Below are 16361 nucleotides of genomic sequence, written 5' to 3'. Positions count from 1 at the left end.
CACTGGCCAAGCTGCAAATGGACACTGTTGGGTCAAAGGCAAGTCTGATAGAATGCAAGCCCCCTTCTGAGCCTGGAGCTGACAGCACAGTGCTTTCAGCAAGATGCAGAACAGCAGGATAATCACCCTGACTGGCAGCTCCAGGGCAGGTCGCCAGGCTCCAAAGCCTTACAAAAGGTTTTATGATGTTACATGCCCTACCTGACAGCATCTTTCACTCAAGCTGTGGGCCCTATCTTGTTGGTTACTCTTGAGTTTTGTCCAAGGGATTTTTAGCAAAAGTCCAAATCCTGGTTTTGGTTGATAAAGTCCTAATTTTGTTTTCTTCTTTTGACAACTTGTATTTTCAGTAACCAGTCTATTCAATTCCTCAAAATGGCTCTCAGGTGTCTATAAACCTGGTTTCCTGGTAGATTAGAAGAATTCTATATCTCTGAGGGAGGAGGTGAAACTACACAGATGCCATTCTGCATTTTAGAGCTGGGCTCTGCAAAGCCCAGATCCCCTTATCAAAAAAAAAAAAAAAAAAAGATTATGCTGAGATAGAAATTCATGAAATGACAGAACAGGAAGGAAGGAAAGTCTAGGGTCTTCGGTTAAGACTAGGGAAGCTGTGCCCTCACTACACCAGGATGTTTGCCTGGAACAACTGCTCTTCCTCAGTTCTCTCAGATAATTGAGAAGTGAGAATGCGAGTAAACCTAATGTTTTTCTAAGCTGACTCTCAGGACTGCCTGCTTTCCTCGGGAGGTGTGCGCATGGGTAGAGGTTGGGTCCACATTTACTGCTGAAGACAGCATCCCATTTATGTGGTCATCTCTTTCAATAAATTCACAGATTTTCATCGTATTACAGAAGAGAAAGAGAGAATGCCAGCCCCCTCAAGAAAGCAGACTATTTTGGCTTTGTTCTTTAAAATGTGATCCTTGGACCTCTGGACATTTTAGGATTCTCTGAAAAAGAAACAGATTCAAAGGAAGACAAAGACAATGAAATAAAGCAAGTGATGCCAGGTGAGCTTAAAAAGGAACAAATCAGCTCTATAGCTTGAGTCATTACTCAGTCAGATGTTGACGAATTGGAGAAGATAATTCTGGGAATTTCAAACAATCACATTCATTTATATTTCCACCTCATATTAAGGCAAAGCAAGTGTGTGGCTGCACAGGTTTTTACTGCACAAATCTAAGGAGTGTTATTCATACGGACAATATTCATCTGAACTATATATAATAGACCACAAACCCCTTGGAACTGTGCAGGGCAGCAGCTCTGCCACCTGGTCTGTGTAGCCTAAGAACAATAGCATTAAAGGAAACTTCTCTTTCCATAGGTTCCTCTCTCTCCTAGTGTGCATTTGATACAGCATTTCTGTATAATTCATGGGAATTTAAGCCTTCCTAGCCTGCACAACAAATAAAAAAAAATAGTAATTGATGTCAGTTCTTGACCCAAAGCCATACCTTTTCCAAGGTGGTCCTCGTCCCATGAATAATTGATGGAGGTATAAAAGCTTGATCCTCTCCTCTATCTTGAGACAGTTCAGAGAGACCATCCCATCCTGAGAACTTCCCTTTGTGTCAACTAAGGGCTCCAATGAGGCTGTATCAGAGCTCAACTTCTTCCTCCCTCCTTCTTTCTTTCTTTCCCTTCCATAGGCTTTCATCTCAGGAGTACCCCCTAATAAACCTCCTACACACCAATCTTCATCTCAGATTCTCTTTCCAGGGGAACCCAAGCTGAAGCATCCTTGAATTCCAAATCCCATGCTGTCTTTAGCAAATCACAGTCAGCATCTTCAAGAAGTTTGTTAATAGTAGATTCAGAACAACTCAATCATATGCAGAACAAACAATCAGTCCCTTTTCTGTTATTTCAGGGGAAAACTACCCCTGCTCTAATTTTTCTTACCTTCCAACATTCCTTTCTCACTATTGATTTTTGAAATCCCTTTGATAATGCAAAATCCCTTATTCTACAATCAGAGTGTATTTTAATGAAGATATGCACAAAAGGCAACACAATAAAAAATTACTACAGTGCATAATATGTAACCCAAGGGGCAGAGGGGGGGTTCAGCTACTGGAAGCATATGGGAATAGGTTGAATAATAATACAATCTACCTGGTGGATCTATGTGCAATCTGGTCATCATTAGCTCTGTGTTGCACCTATGTACTCACAGACATCTTCATGCTTAATGGTCAGTATTTGATAGACTTATTCCCTCTGCCCTCTCTCATGCTTAAGCTGGACAAAAGATTTAATGTCTCTTTTATTCATGAAGATTTAGCTATGCCTATCATTCAGCATGAACATATAACAAAAAAAATAGCATAAAGTCATAAGCTAGCCAGATCTGCAAAGACAGTCAGATTCAATTCCTTTCTAATTACTAGATTAAAACAAAACATTGTTCTCCCTGTCCTCACTCAGCAGGAAATGGATGAAACCAACTCTAAATTTGACCATGTCTCCTTTCCCATTCACTATTCTAAATAGAATTCATTACAGGGAAATATACAAATGCATGGTAGGAAGAAAGGGAGAGGTTTTATCATCCAGTGCCCATACATAAACACATGTGTGTGTACAGGATCACGCATGCACACAGACACACACAGACATACAACATTCCTACAACCCTTATCAGCCACTGTGGATTTCTGTTGTTGCAGTTGTTTACCTAGTCGAATTTTGTAGCAGCCAAAGCACACCAAATTATACTGTGACAATAAATCCCAATGGTTAGCCATAGCAAAGCTAATTTTTACTCATACTACCTGTCCATCACAAGTCTACTCCATGTCATCTTTATACTGGGATCCAGGCTGCAGGAATGGCTATGACTGGCTTTAGAGTGCCATGATGTCCACTTTGAAGTAAGGAAAAGGCAAATCTGAAATCCTTTGTCCTATCATTCAAGACCAAGGTAAAGTTGATTATTCAAGTCAATATCAGGTTATAATTTAGAAAGCTTATGAACTGCCATCTTCGTTCCTGACTCCATTGTCCAAGTTTGACTCCCAAACCAGTTACAAATCTACTTTGACCTCACACCTGTTGAGGAAAGTATTTCTGCCTGACAGGTTTTGGCCATAGTCAGGGATCCCTCTTAAAACAAACAAACAAACAAACAAACAAACAAACACTTGAGAAAGCTATTTTAATAACATTCCCTGTTATTATCCTGATGTTCTGGCTTCTACTGATCATCTTGCCTAAGACTGTCTGAATTTCAAATTTAGGTTTTATCTTTCCCCTGAATAACCATCTCCTGGTTCTATCTCTTTCCCATACTTTATTTTCTTAGCAAGTAGCCACAAGGGAGAGTGAGTTATTGTAGAAAGACCAAATAAAAAGGAGTCAAGAAATGAGTAAGAAGAATAAATGGGTTGATTGGGCATTTTGTGAAGACTTCAATGATAAGGATCTTGTTTGATGGAGAAATTAAAACCCAAAGCAAATAGTCATTCTCAAGAGGAAGTTTACTGTCCTAGAGGAAGTTTACTGAGACCATACCTGGAACTTTAAAGAGAAAAGTGAAATAGAAGCAAGACTTTTATTCCTGTTGTTTGGATGGCCTCGTGCATAAAGTGAGAGAAGTCAGCCACATCCGGATCCAAGCATTCCAAGTTACCAAGAGTACTGCCTCACCTTTGACATACCGTACTGCTTAAAAAAACAAAAATTAGTCTTTTTGTATTAAGATATTTGGGGCCACTGTTCAAGTGTTAATATGATTATATTGGTTTTTTTAAAGAAACAAACACATTCAGGGTTTTTTTTTTCCTACTATTTATCAAAGTCTTGCGATAAAAGAAAGATTTTGTAGAAAACAAGAAAGAAATATTTAGGCTCAGTAGCAGAACAAAGGGGAGACCCTGGGGAAATTTAACCCCCACTACCTATAACCTCCATCAGCCTCTCTCAAAACCACTTCAAATATGGGTTTAATCTGAAGAAAATGTGTCTGTTCACAAATGCAACTTCACAGACCTTCCCTTTCAATCAGATTACCATGCTAATTTCCTGACACAACCTTTGCAGTGGCCAGACCACAGGTCCCTCCCCACCATGAGCAGCTCCCAAGTGGAAACTCTAGAGAACATCAGCCAAAGGCAGCTCCACAGATGGAAACTCTAGAGAACAGGAAAGAGGCATTTGGTATCTGAGATGTTGATTTGGGAAAGTTAAGGAAACGCAAAGAGGGGAAGGCAACCTGTTGGTTCATGGCGGTGTCAAGAAGGCTGAAGTGCGGTTCTCAGAAGTGATGGTAAAAAGAATGCCAAACTGGCTGGTGGAACCCAGCAGCAGTCAGTTGCCACAGGCCAGCGACAATGGGAAAGTTAGTGGCATTTTGGCCCTCAGAGGTAGATGCACTCGTGGTGGGGGGTGGGGGGGCGGGGGCTGCAACCAAGACTGGAGGCTCAGGGAATAGGATCACACTCACTGGGAAAATGATGATAAACATTAATCAAGGCCCAGAGCCCCAGTCTGGGAGGCCTGGCTCAGCTCGTGTCATTCCCTACCATTCTTGCCAGAAAGAAGATGTGCCGTGCCAGGTCACTCTTGGCTTTGGGACTGGACTAGGTTTGGGCCTGACCATAGGCCCAACAATAGCTCCACCTTGAGAAGTCAGGAAGAGGCGGGGAAATGAGCATTTTTTTTTAAAAATGATCGATATTTTATGGTTCCTGTTGTAACAAAAGTTGTCGTAGTTGTAAAAATTAAAAGTAGTTGGCTGATGCTACTTTGATTTTGCTAAGTTTTAAGAAAGAAAATACAAATGGTAGCATAGCTTTTACGAAGCCTTCATCTTGGGACAATCAGCTACTTTATTTCCTCCCCACTGTGAGAACACCATACAGTAATCTGATCATATATTAACACCCAAATTTGACCCAATGATTACATTCACAAGAAGCCAACGTTTCCACTTCTTCAATGTGTTTCACCTAATGTTTAAAATTTAACATGTGGTTCCTCATTCATCTAAGCTGTCTATATGCCTCACTATAAATATTTAAACCAAACCACACTTGAACATTTCATGAAGCTTTCCCTTAGGACTGTGATGTATACAGTATGTATACAGTAGTTCTAGATAAACATGATCCATCGACTCAACTGTGGATAAGACAAAGGCCTCTCTCAAGGGCTGAAAACAAAGCTGACAATGGAAGAGAGGCAGGAGAACCAAGGAAAAGCTGATAAGGAACTGGGTAAAACAGATCTCTGGTTTTGCATTTAAGAGATACATTTGATGATGTAAACTATCATTTGCAAAGATATGAAGCCTGTTTCAGATGAGACTATGCCCCTCATACAGCTTATAGGTACTAAAGAGGCAGAAAACAACTTATGTCTCATGTTCCATCTTGGCTTATGCAAAATTTTATTGGCTCTCAAAAAAAATGGTCAAACACACTTTATATCTCTCAGGTTTGTAGAGCTGTTAATAGATTTGAGTCTCCTTCCATGCTGATAGCCCTACAGGGTCAGCAAAATTCCTTGAAAACACATAGGCTTGCAGTCTTCAGACTGAAGGATAGTCAAACCATCAGGGAATCTCAGCATTCAAGGGGATTCAGATGCCCATGACCAGACACACTAGATGTCACCATGTGTGGGAGTACCCCTGAGTTAGATTGACGTGCACTGATGAGGTGAGAAAACACTATAGGAGAGAAGGCCAAATGACAACAGAAGTAGAGATTGGCATGTGTATCTACACACCAAGGAACACTGGGGTTGCCAGCAACAACAGAAGCTAAGAGAAAGGCATAAAACAAACTCCCCTGAGGCCTTCAGGGAGACCATGGCCCTACCGACACCTTCATTTTGGATTTCTAGCCTCCAGAACTATGAGAGAATACATTTCCATTGTTTTAAGTCACTTTGTGGTACTTACAGGAACCCTAGGAAGCTAATACAACCCACTTTTAGACCAGGTTATCTGACCAGCAACACCCCAAGTCTGGTCATTTCTGGCCACACTCTGCCTATTCAGCAATGTCCAAACTTCTTCACTGTCTGGATTACTGATAAATGCTCTTTTCAACAGCTACTACTAATTTTTCCCAAGAAGTTCCAGTTACTTTTTCCACTTTTGGCTCACTCCAAAGAGTTCCAGAGGTTTATGAAATGTTTGGAAAACCAGAGGTTTCTTTTTTCAAAAGGAAAAAGAACTCTCTCATCTTAAACCTCTCTCCCAGAATGACCTTAAAAGGCTTGAAATTATAGGTTATCAGGGGTAGCTAAAAAGCTCATATTTGAAGAGTTGTCTGGGGAATTTCTCTTCTGGGGCTAGCACTGGGGAAAGGAGACAAGAGACATTCCTGCTTTAGGCTGGCTCTGAACTACTGTCTTTTAGGCCTGCCTCAGAAGCAACATAAATGGCTTTTTCTACAGAGTATTAGAGAAGCAGGGAAGGTTTTCTTAGGTTAAACCCATTGGCCTAGCCATTAACTCAGAAGGTAGAGTAGAGTTCTCTTCCCATATACATGTGATCTGAGTCAAGTTGTTTATCCTCTCTGGATAAATGTATTATGTAAGATGTTGAAATGGCTCCTCATAAGCTCCCTTGAACCAGTAAAATCTGATCAAGCCACACATTGCTTGATCAAATTATTTTTTTAAAAAGATTTTATTTATTTATTTATTTGAGAGAGAAAGGGGATGATGATGAGGAGGAGGAGGAGGAGGAAGGAAACAGAGGCAGAGGGACAAGCAGTCTGTGTGAAGCAGGGAGCCTGACACGAGGCTCCATCTCAGGTCCCTGGGATCATGACCTGAGCAGACACCAAGGGTCTGTTGCTTAACCGACCAAGCCCCAGGAACCCCACTTGATCAAATTCTTTGACCTCATGTTTCTTAAACTGAATTAAAACATTAAATATGCTTTGTTGTTGCTGCTGCTGTTTTCCTCTAGCATTGGTACACCCATTTTCTTCAAGAGCTTGGTTGGCTCTTCAGACTTCTGTCACTTCCCCTGACTTTTATCAAAAGAGGGCTTCAACTTTTGCCTTTTGCCAATGTATGCTTGTGGATTTATCTCCCAGTCACTGTTACATGAATGGAAATCACATTTGTAGAGCCTTTCAATCTTTAGAGCCTGAAGAAAAAGTTTTGGAATATGGTTGCAATGCTGCACAATCCTTTTTTTGCCTAAATAAGTAACTCAGGGGTGAAGTTACTTGGGAGAAGGGGTGGGCAGAATTGAGAAGCTCACACCAAAGTTGCCCTCCCACATACAGAATTTTGGATGGACTTCTTGGAAAACCAAAGAATTTGTAGTAACATTAGTAATCCTGGTAGTAAAGCATACATACCACTCCTCATCACAACCTGTGCTTAATATTTGATCTAAATTAGCTACTTAGTCTAAAAATATCTGAGAGCCCAACCCCAATTCCTGGGATACGGCAATCTACTAACAAAATTCCAGCCATAGAAAAAGCCAGCAGTGGTTCCCTAGGAACTAGTAGTCTCTTCCTTTTTTAATGTATAGAGTTGCACTTACCCAGATCACAGCCAACAGCACATGTGATTATTTAAACCTTAATTGTAACTAACATTAAATAAAATTTAAAATTCATTCTTTTGAGTCTTGATGGCCACATTTGAGTGCCCTCTACCCCTTATGTCTAGAGGCAACTGTACTGGACAGCACAGATATAGGCTTCATCCAGAAGAGGCAGTAGGTCTCACAAGAAATTTATAAGGGGTTCTCAGCCTTTGTCTCGCTATATGCAGCATCCTTTCCTTTCTTATTTTTTAAAATATTTAAGCTTAAAATTCACAGTAATATGATAATGTCTATATCACATTTTCTTCCTAACTATAAAAATATGGAAATAATCTTGTTTAACAGATTTTTCAATTTAAACAAGTTTTTCTTAACACTTTTCTTTGCCCTTAGAAACTCAATATGCAAGATCACTGTAAAAACAGCTATTGTCATTTTATTGCATAATGAACTTGAGTGTGCTCTGTTTGTATTGGAATATATAGGTAATTTAGTTTTTAAATATAAGCTATTCTGAAAATATAATAAAGTGCCATGAAATTAGTAAATTTTTAGGAAAAACTTTCCCCCAGATGTTTATAATTTCAAAACTGTTTGAACTTAAAAGAGCTTTAAAAAAAAACATAGATACATGTGGCAGAGAAGAGCCATAAAAATTTTTATGGTTATCATAAAATAACACATTTATATTTATATACTTGATGCCATTGATGTACCATCTTAATGAGCATTGACTAAATGCTTTTCTTTGGACCTCACCATATTTTTAACTTTAAATAGAGTCATACTAACAATATTCTGATGATGAAGATATTTTAAGTCAGTTTTAATTCTAAGAAGCAGTAACAATTTTATTTCTAGGTTGTTGGTTGTGTTAGCTAAAATTTTAGTTTAAATAAACCAACTCACCACATACATCTGACTTACAAATGTAAGTAGAAAGAGGGTTATCAAAAGTAGGACAACTATTACAAATCACTGGTTGTATTAAGTATCTCAGGGTTTGTCCTACTTTTGATAACCACGACCTCTCTTTCTACTTATATTTGTAAGTCAGATGTATGTGGCGGATTGGTTTATTTAAACTAAGATACTTGAATCATAAAACTGTACCCAGATGCCCACTCTCCCAAGATACGGTCCACTGGAGAGTGTAGATGACTCAAAGAAACTGATTATCTTTCCAGTAAAAAACATATGTTCTCTAGACAATTAGTCAGTAGCTTCTTCTTCTTAGGTGAAATAACACATTTTGTCTGAGTCACTTAGCAGTTGATGAACATCCAAACAGACTAAAAATAGATGAAAAATTCATATAAACATGTTTTCCTGTTCATGTTTCTCCTCAAAGAAATACTCTGTAAAAGCAACTTAATCCTCAAAAAGTTGAAAATAAAGCTACCCTATGACCCAGCAATTGCACTACTGAGTATTTACCCCAAAGATACAAATATAGTGATCTGAAGGGGTATGTGCACCTCAATGTTTATAGCAGCAATGTCCACAATAGCCAATCTATGGAAAGAGCAAAGATGTCCACCAACCGATGAATGGATAAAGAAGATGTGGTATACATATACAATGGAATATTATTCATCCATCAGAAAAATGAAATCTTTCCATTTGCAACAACGTGGATGGAATTAGAGGGTATTATGCTAAGAGAAATAAGTCAATCAGAGAAAGACAAGTATCATGTGATCTCACTGATATGAGGAATTCTTAATCTCAGGAAACAAACTGAGGGTTGCTGGAGTGGTGGGGGGTGGGAGGGATGGGGTGGCTGGGTGATGGACACTGGTGAGGGTATGTGCTATGGTGAGCGCTGTGAATTGTGTAAGACTGATGAATCACAGACCTGTACCATTGAAACAAATAATACATTATGTGTTGAAAAAAAAAAGAAGATAGTAGGAAGGGAAAATGAAGGGGGGAAATCAAAGGGGGGGATGAAGCAGGAGAGACTATGGACTCTGAGAAACAAACTGAGGGTTCCAGAGGGGAGGGTGTTGAAGGGATGGGTTAGCCTGGTGATGGGTATTAAGGAGGGCACGTATTGAATAGAGCACTGGGTGTTATACGCAAACAATGAATCATGGAACACTACACCAAAAACTAATGACGTAATGTATGGTGACGAACGTAATAAAATAAAATTTTTTTAAAAAGGCAACATAATCCTCAGTAAGTTTAATGAGTCCACAAAGAGCTTAATCACTCTTTCACATTGAAAATGGTGTGGACTGGGGCACCTGGGTGGCTCAGTCTGTAAGTCACCAACTCTTAATTTCAGTTCAGGTCATGATCTCAGGGTCGTGGGATCGAGCCCCACATCAGTCTCTGAACTCAGTGTAGAAGCTGCTGGAGATTCTCTCTCCCTCTGCCCCTCCCCCTGCTCATGTGTTCTCTCTCTCTCCCTCAAAGTAAAATAATAAAAGAAAAGAAAAAGAAAATGGGGTGGACCGCAAGCATCGTATGTGTATTTAGACATGACTAAAAGACTGATATGGGACCAAGAACATAAGAAAGAGTCCTTGAGTGAAACTCAATTCTATTTCAATTCAACAAATATTAAATGAGCAGCTACTATGTCGGGGACATGTGCTACATGAGAGGTTTGGAGGCTGCACGTGGGAGAATAAGAGGTAAAATTTAAGACAAAAAGATGATGTTAATTTTTATCACATATCTAAGTCAACTACTGTCCCTACTAAACATGAAAAAATGGATGCTATGTAGCCAATTGATGTCACTGATCTGAGTTAGATTTAGTTTTTCTCTCTAACTTTTCATTAAAAAGTTAGAGAGGTGGCTAAAATATAGTCTGCAAAGAAACCACAGATATATCGAAATAGATCATGCTAATGTGTTTTTTTCTTTAAGTTGGCACACGTGGAAAGCATATTTTGCATTTTTGCTGAGCTAATGTTTGTGGTAGTTAGTTACGTTTTTTTATTAAAATGTACTGTTTAAAGTATTATGTATGTGGAAGAAGTTTTAAGATATAGGAAAGACTCTTTACAGATAGAAATATATCATAGAATGTTTTTTTCCTTTTCAGCAAAAGTGATATTGTCAAAATAGAAAACATCGAATTACCTTATTTAAAAAGAGAACATCAAAAACACAGGAAAAATTTTTAAATTTTATTGCCAGCCAAATTATACTGAGTAATGTATGTCAGCGGGGTCTTCTCCTGCTCTGAAGCTGTGCTTCTCAAACTCTACTATGCATGTGAATTGCCCAAAGATTCTATTAAAATGCAGATTCTTGGGGCACCTGGGTGACTCAGTAGGTTAAGCCTCCAGCCTCCAACTCTTGGTTTCAGCTCAGGTCATGATCTCAAAGTCCTGGGATCCAGCCCTGCATTGAGCTCTGTGCTCAGTGGGGAGTCCACTTGAGATTCTCTCTCCCTCTCCCTCCCGCTCACTCTCTCCCTAGCTCTCTCTCTTAAATACATACATACATACATAAATCTTTTAAATAAATAAATAACAAATAAAATGCAGATTCTTATTCATGAGGTCCAGGGTGTGACCTGAGATGGTGCACATCGAACAAGTTTCCAGGTAAAGCGAATGCTACCGTTCCTGCTCTCTTTGAGTTAACACTAATCTGAAGAGCATTTTTATGAGCAATGATTACAAGCAAGTTCTTTTCCTTATAGACTTTAATTTCTTCCTTGTGACAGCAATTTTTAAAAATTAGAATTTCACTGTTAATTTTGAAATTAAGATCTCAGGTTATCTGTGTGGATGGACAAGAGTGGCCTATGTTTGTGATTTAGCGGCTCATACAAACCACTCCCAAGAAAGAAGAAAGGAGGCCAATCATAGAGGATGTAATCATCAGCAATGGAGTTATTTGGCTTAAAGTGTTTTTCCACACTTAACAAATAATAATTCCTGAGGTAGTTTTTTATAAATATAGATGCCCAGGGCCCATTGTGGCCTAACTAAACCTGAATTTCCGAAGAAGCGATCTGGAGGTTTAACAGTCTTGGGTGTTTCTTGCCATCAGGAAAGTTTGGGGAAGAAAAGATTGCTTCCTTGGGTGCTTTATTTTAAATGTAAATGCCACTTGCAGAAGTCACTTAGTAAACTGGTGTCAGTCATAATTTATCCAACTGCCTTTCTTGTGACAACTAAGGCTAGAGCCGATGGAAAAGACATTTGGATCAAGAGATAGTGCTGTCAAAAGAAAGTTGGGCCAAAGAAGGTGTAGCAGGAGCAATTCCTAGGCAACCGATCATGAGAAGTAGAGAAAGAGAGAAGGGAAATAATAGCTTGCATTTACTAAGAGCTTACTATGTGCCCAGGACCTTTCTAGATGTCACACGCAATAACTCTTTTGACCCTCCCAATGTAGGTTCTACTTTTAGAAGGTAGGCTCTACTTTTGGCCCCATTATACAGATGAGGAAACTGAAGCAAACCAGCTAGAAAATAGCAGAGCCAGTTTTCAACCTAAGCAAACCAGCTTCATAGTCCACATTTACATTCATTATGTTAAATTCTCCCCAAAACAAATTCTGATAACTTTATAAACCTGCTCAAGGCCAGTCATGCCCGCTACAACCATAGGTTTGTTAGTATCTGAGAAGAGAGATGACTTTGAGCCAGTCACAATACTATAAAATTGACTTTCTTAGCTCAAAAATAGTCAAAGACTGGCCATTCTCTATGGCTCAATCTATGCTAAATGTTTAAGTCAACATTTGAGTGTTCCCGGAGCACTCACTTCTGCCTAGTCTTGGACCAATTAACCAATGACGTTCTAAAATACATAAAGCCCGCCTCTGCCTACAAAGACTGACAGTCTAGGTGGATATAGATTGCATGGGAATTAGCACAGTCAAATAGTTATTTGGGACTTCTGCGGTTGGGACCCATACAGTTTCTGAGCCTGCAATCCATCGCCATTCTCTCTCTCCCCAGTAGCTTCACTCTCCTTCTAGAAATCAAAGGCACAGAGGGAGATGACCCTTTTAACTCTAAAGGCTTTCTCTGGTAAAGAAAGGAAGAAACCTTCAAGTAATAAAAGCTGCTCAAATGGTACCTCGTCTTAAAGTTTACAACCTGTTGATTCACAGGCCAATTATTAACTAGAAATATGTTTTATTTGGCCTACACAGCATTTTATTTTTTCAAACAAGTTTGAATTAAATAGCAACATTTTAAATGTGAGAGATATTTTTACATGAACAACTGGATTTCTGGCTCCTCTTGAAACACTGGAAGACCAGGCATGCCCACATCTCCTTAACAGATGGCAGGCAGAAGCTGATTAACAGGGGGTCCTTTGAGACCTGTGGATACTCTCTACCAGCCTCTACTAACCACCAGCTCTGATGGTCTCCTAGACTGGCAGTGTTTTTGAGGCACTGGAATTTGAATCTCCTTGTTCTATCTGAGGTTCCCTAATGTCTTCTCTCTCCTAGAAGAGCCTCAGGCAACTCATTTTACTACCCTGCCAACAACACCCCCAGGGGCCATTCACAGGAAGATGAAGGATGTAGGGACACAAGCTTTGGAGGTAGATGGACTAGGGTTCCAGGATGGGCCTGAGGCTTTAGAAAGACTTCAGGAAATGGCTCATGTGATAGCAGTTTCACTCCCAGGTGAGTCATGGAGACAAGCTGGTTCACCATTTCTTTTCCATTTGATCTTTTCGTAATTATGCCTTGTTCTCCCCTAACCTCAGTTTATGCAGTCTTTTCTGAACCTGAAAAAGTGCCTAATTGTTTGTTTCATCTCATTTTCCTGCCAAGACAGAATGTTTCCCCTACTGTGCATTTGACCTGAGTTGGGAGTTACTATCTCTCAGCATGATCGTTGGTATCTTTAGTTTAATAAAGTATTTTTTCCAACCACCAGCAAGATGTCAAATGTATCTGTAAAGGGGAAAACTTATCCTTTGATTTTTCTGTTGGTTGGTTGGTTCCACTGGGGCGTCATTTTCCTAACTGAACCTACACTGAGACTATATAGGTTGGTTAGTATTGTGCTTAATGTTTTTACCTATCAAAAGGGATTTATATTTTCCTACATTTTCTTGGATTATTTTCTGTGCATAATTTCTCCATCTAAATTTAAAGATCTTTATGGGCAGAGATAGTTCTTTTATGTCTTTCATGCATCCCTGGACACTTAACACAGTGTTAGGCATGTCACAGGCCTCCAGTAAATACTTCTTGGTCACTGACTTAATTTTTGTCATTCCATTTCATTTGCTTGGAATTTGATGTGTATGCTTTGATTTGAGATAATATTTCACTTTATTTATTTAAAAAATAACCAGTAAACAAATTATTATGAAATAACACCAGGAATTTCATAAATCTCTATCTTTTGTTTGGGATTTTAGTTTGGAACACAACCGTGGCATTACACTCATATTAGAAAAAAATGCTATTAGACAGTGAAAATTTAAAAAACCTATGAGGCAAGACTTTCTGCCTTAAAGAAACTGCCAACATACCTACTTTGCAAAACACCCATAAAAAGAAGCTATTTTAGCATGCAATGCATCTATGTGTTGCCTCATGTTGTCCAAAAGACGAATTCATTGCATATATTTTTTAAAAATAATAATGCTGCTTTAAAGGGAAAATCAAAACCAGAAAATGAGAAGACTGGAGTCAGATAACAAGAAAAGCAAACATAGGGGGAAAAAAAAAACAGAAAGAAAAGAAAAGCAAACATTGGGAAACAAGCAAGAGTCATATGTTGGGAGCAACAGGGGGATGAGGGAGTGGTAAGATTCAGGATTAACTCTACAGCCCACCATGTTTGCCAGGATATTCTGCATTGCCAACCCTGAAGTGCATGGTTATCTGCAGCCAGGCTGCCTCTATGCCACCCAACTCCAGGGGACGCCATGCACACAGACTCTATGGGAATCATGCCCTGAGTTGTATAATGCAGAGGCCCTGAACAATCGGAAAGAGACCAAACCAGTCTAGACCAGCAATCCTTGTACCTGCATTACCAGAATCAGGGAGTCAACATAAAATACTTTATAACATGCCAGTATACTATCTTATGATTCTATGTTCTCTGCTGATTTTAACACAAGAATATTCTCATGGATTTAGAAACATACTCCCAAACGGAAAAGAGTGGGGCTGTGAAAGAGGTAGGGGAGGCACAGATAGAGGAGAAACAAATAGAAACCAAAGGGAGAAAGGAAAGAAGAAAGAAAGGAAATGTCTATCTTGAGTATTTTTAAGCATGACGCCATGTATGTTTTTCCTTACAAATTATTTAACCTGGGTTCATCTTTGAACTTCCTAGTAATGATGAAACAAAAGCACTCATCTTTCTCATGATCTCTAGCAGTGAGATCTAATCTCTCATCTAATATCCCTATATCCAACCTCTTGCTCCCCAAATCTATCCTTAATTTGGCTTCCAGGTATCCTCCCAGATCACAGACTGGATCATGTCACCCCTATTCTCCAGCATCCTTTATATAAAGCCTATCACCCAACAATTAGTCCCAAACTTCACTAGACAGGCCTACTTTGTTCACCTACATTATTACCGACTTACACAATCCTTTTATTGGTGCATTTATTCAGTTTTAATGCCCACACATCCCATCCACTGGATTGCTCAGCCAGAGAGAGGGCCCCATGCATGTCACAACCATACTTGTGTTTCTATTCATACTCTTCCCTTAGAGAAGCTTTTCCACCCCCTTCCAAAATTTCAATTCCACTCTTTTGCAGAGTTCTCCCCACTACACTGTGAACTTCATGACACCTAGGACCCATGTCTTGTTTCTTCTCATGACCTGATGCCCAGAGGCTGGGCACTCTGGAAGGCAAGGACCATTTTCCCATTTATCTTTGTATCCCAGGTGCCTAGTCTCCACGTGCAGTGAACACCCCAGAAGTGTTGGTTGAATTTAACAAATTTAAACTCCACTTTTTAAAATTCTATTCTTTTCATGCCTTGCCTCAGATGCAGCATCACTGTGAAATCTTGCTCGGTCACAGTGGTCTTACCTACTCCATCCTTCCTGTTCTTTCCTGGCACATTTTTAACTAGCTCTGTTGCAGCACCTGGTTCCTCCTGTGTTGTAGCACAAGAGTAGTTTATGTATCTTTACCTTATAATTTGAACTGAATCGTAGGTCAGAAGTAGATAGAGTTAATTTAGTACAACTCCTCACCATTATAGTGGTCGCCACTCCACCACCCAATAGTTTCAGCCATTGAGTCTTCCCTAGGTCCTAGCATTTTACTCAGCAGTTCTGGACCTCTCCATATCCCAGTATTTTGACTTTGTCAAATTACCATCTATTAAGTAGAGCCCTGGGGTGTCAGATAGTGAGCCTGTTCAACAAAAGACCATGAGAGAAATTGAAATAGAGAAGTCTATTACTGTGAGTACACAGGTTCTGAAGGAGGTACATGGCACAACTCAAGGGGCCACTTGGGAAAGTCAAGGCAGGGTGCAGGTGGAGAGCACAATCCCTGGGTTCTTCCCCTTGTTATATCTGTGGGTAGAGTGCTTTGGGTTCCAAGGCTACAGCTTGGGTTGGACAACTCAAAACAAAAAGAGCAGGGTTTTGGTAAGCTCCTGGGAGGTTTTACCGAAGAGGGCACAAGGGGAAGGCCTTGAGAGGCAGGAGAGAATGTTAATCACAAGGAACATTGGAGAAGTTGAATTTACTTGTGACTTTGTGGCTGTTATCTAGGGCATGTTCTTGCGTGGGGGGTTAGTATCTGCTTAAGATTGCTACCAACCACTTGGCCAAACAAAATGGATGCCAAGGCAACAATATCATTGAGGGTTTGAGCTAAACTCTCCACACCTGGACTC

Source organism: Eumetopias jubatus, unplaced genomic scaffold (genome assembly GCF_037043125.1).
Source record: "Eumetopias jubatus isolate StellerSeaLion01/CBP00866 unplaced genomic scaffold, mEumJub1_p1.0 scaffold_6, whole genome shotgun sequence".
In the NCBI taxonomy this organism is placed as follows: Eukaryota; Metazoa; Chordata; class Mammalia; order Carnivora; family Otariidae; genus Eumetopias; species Eumetopias jubatus.
This window is presented reverse-complemented; position numbering follows the sequence as displayed.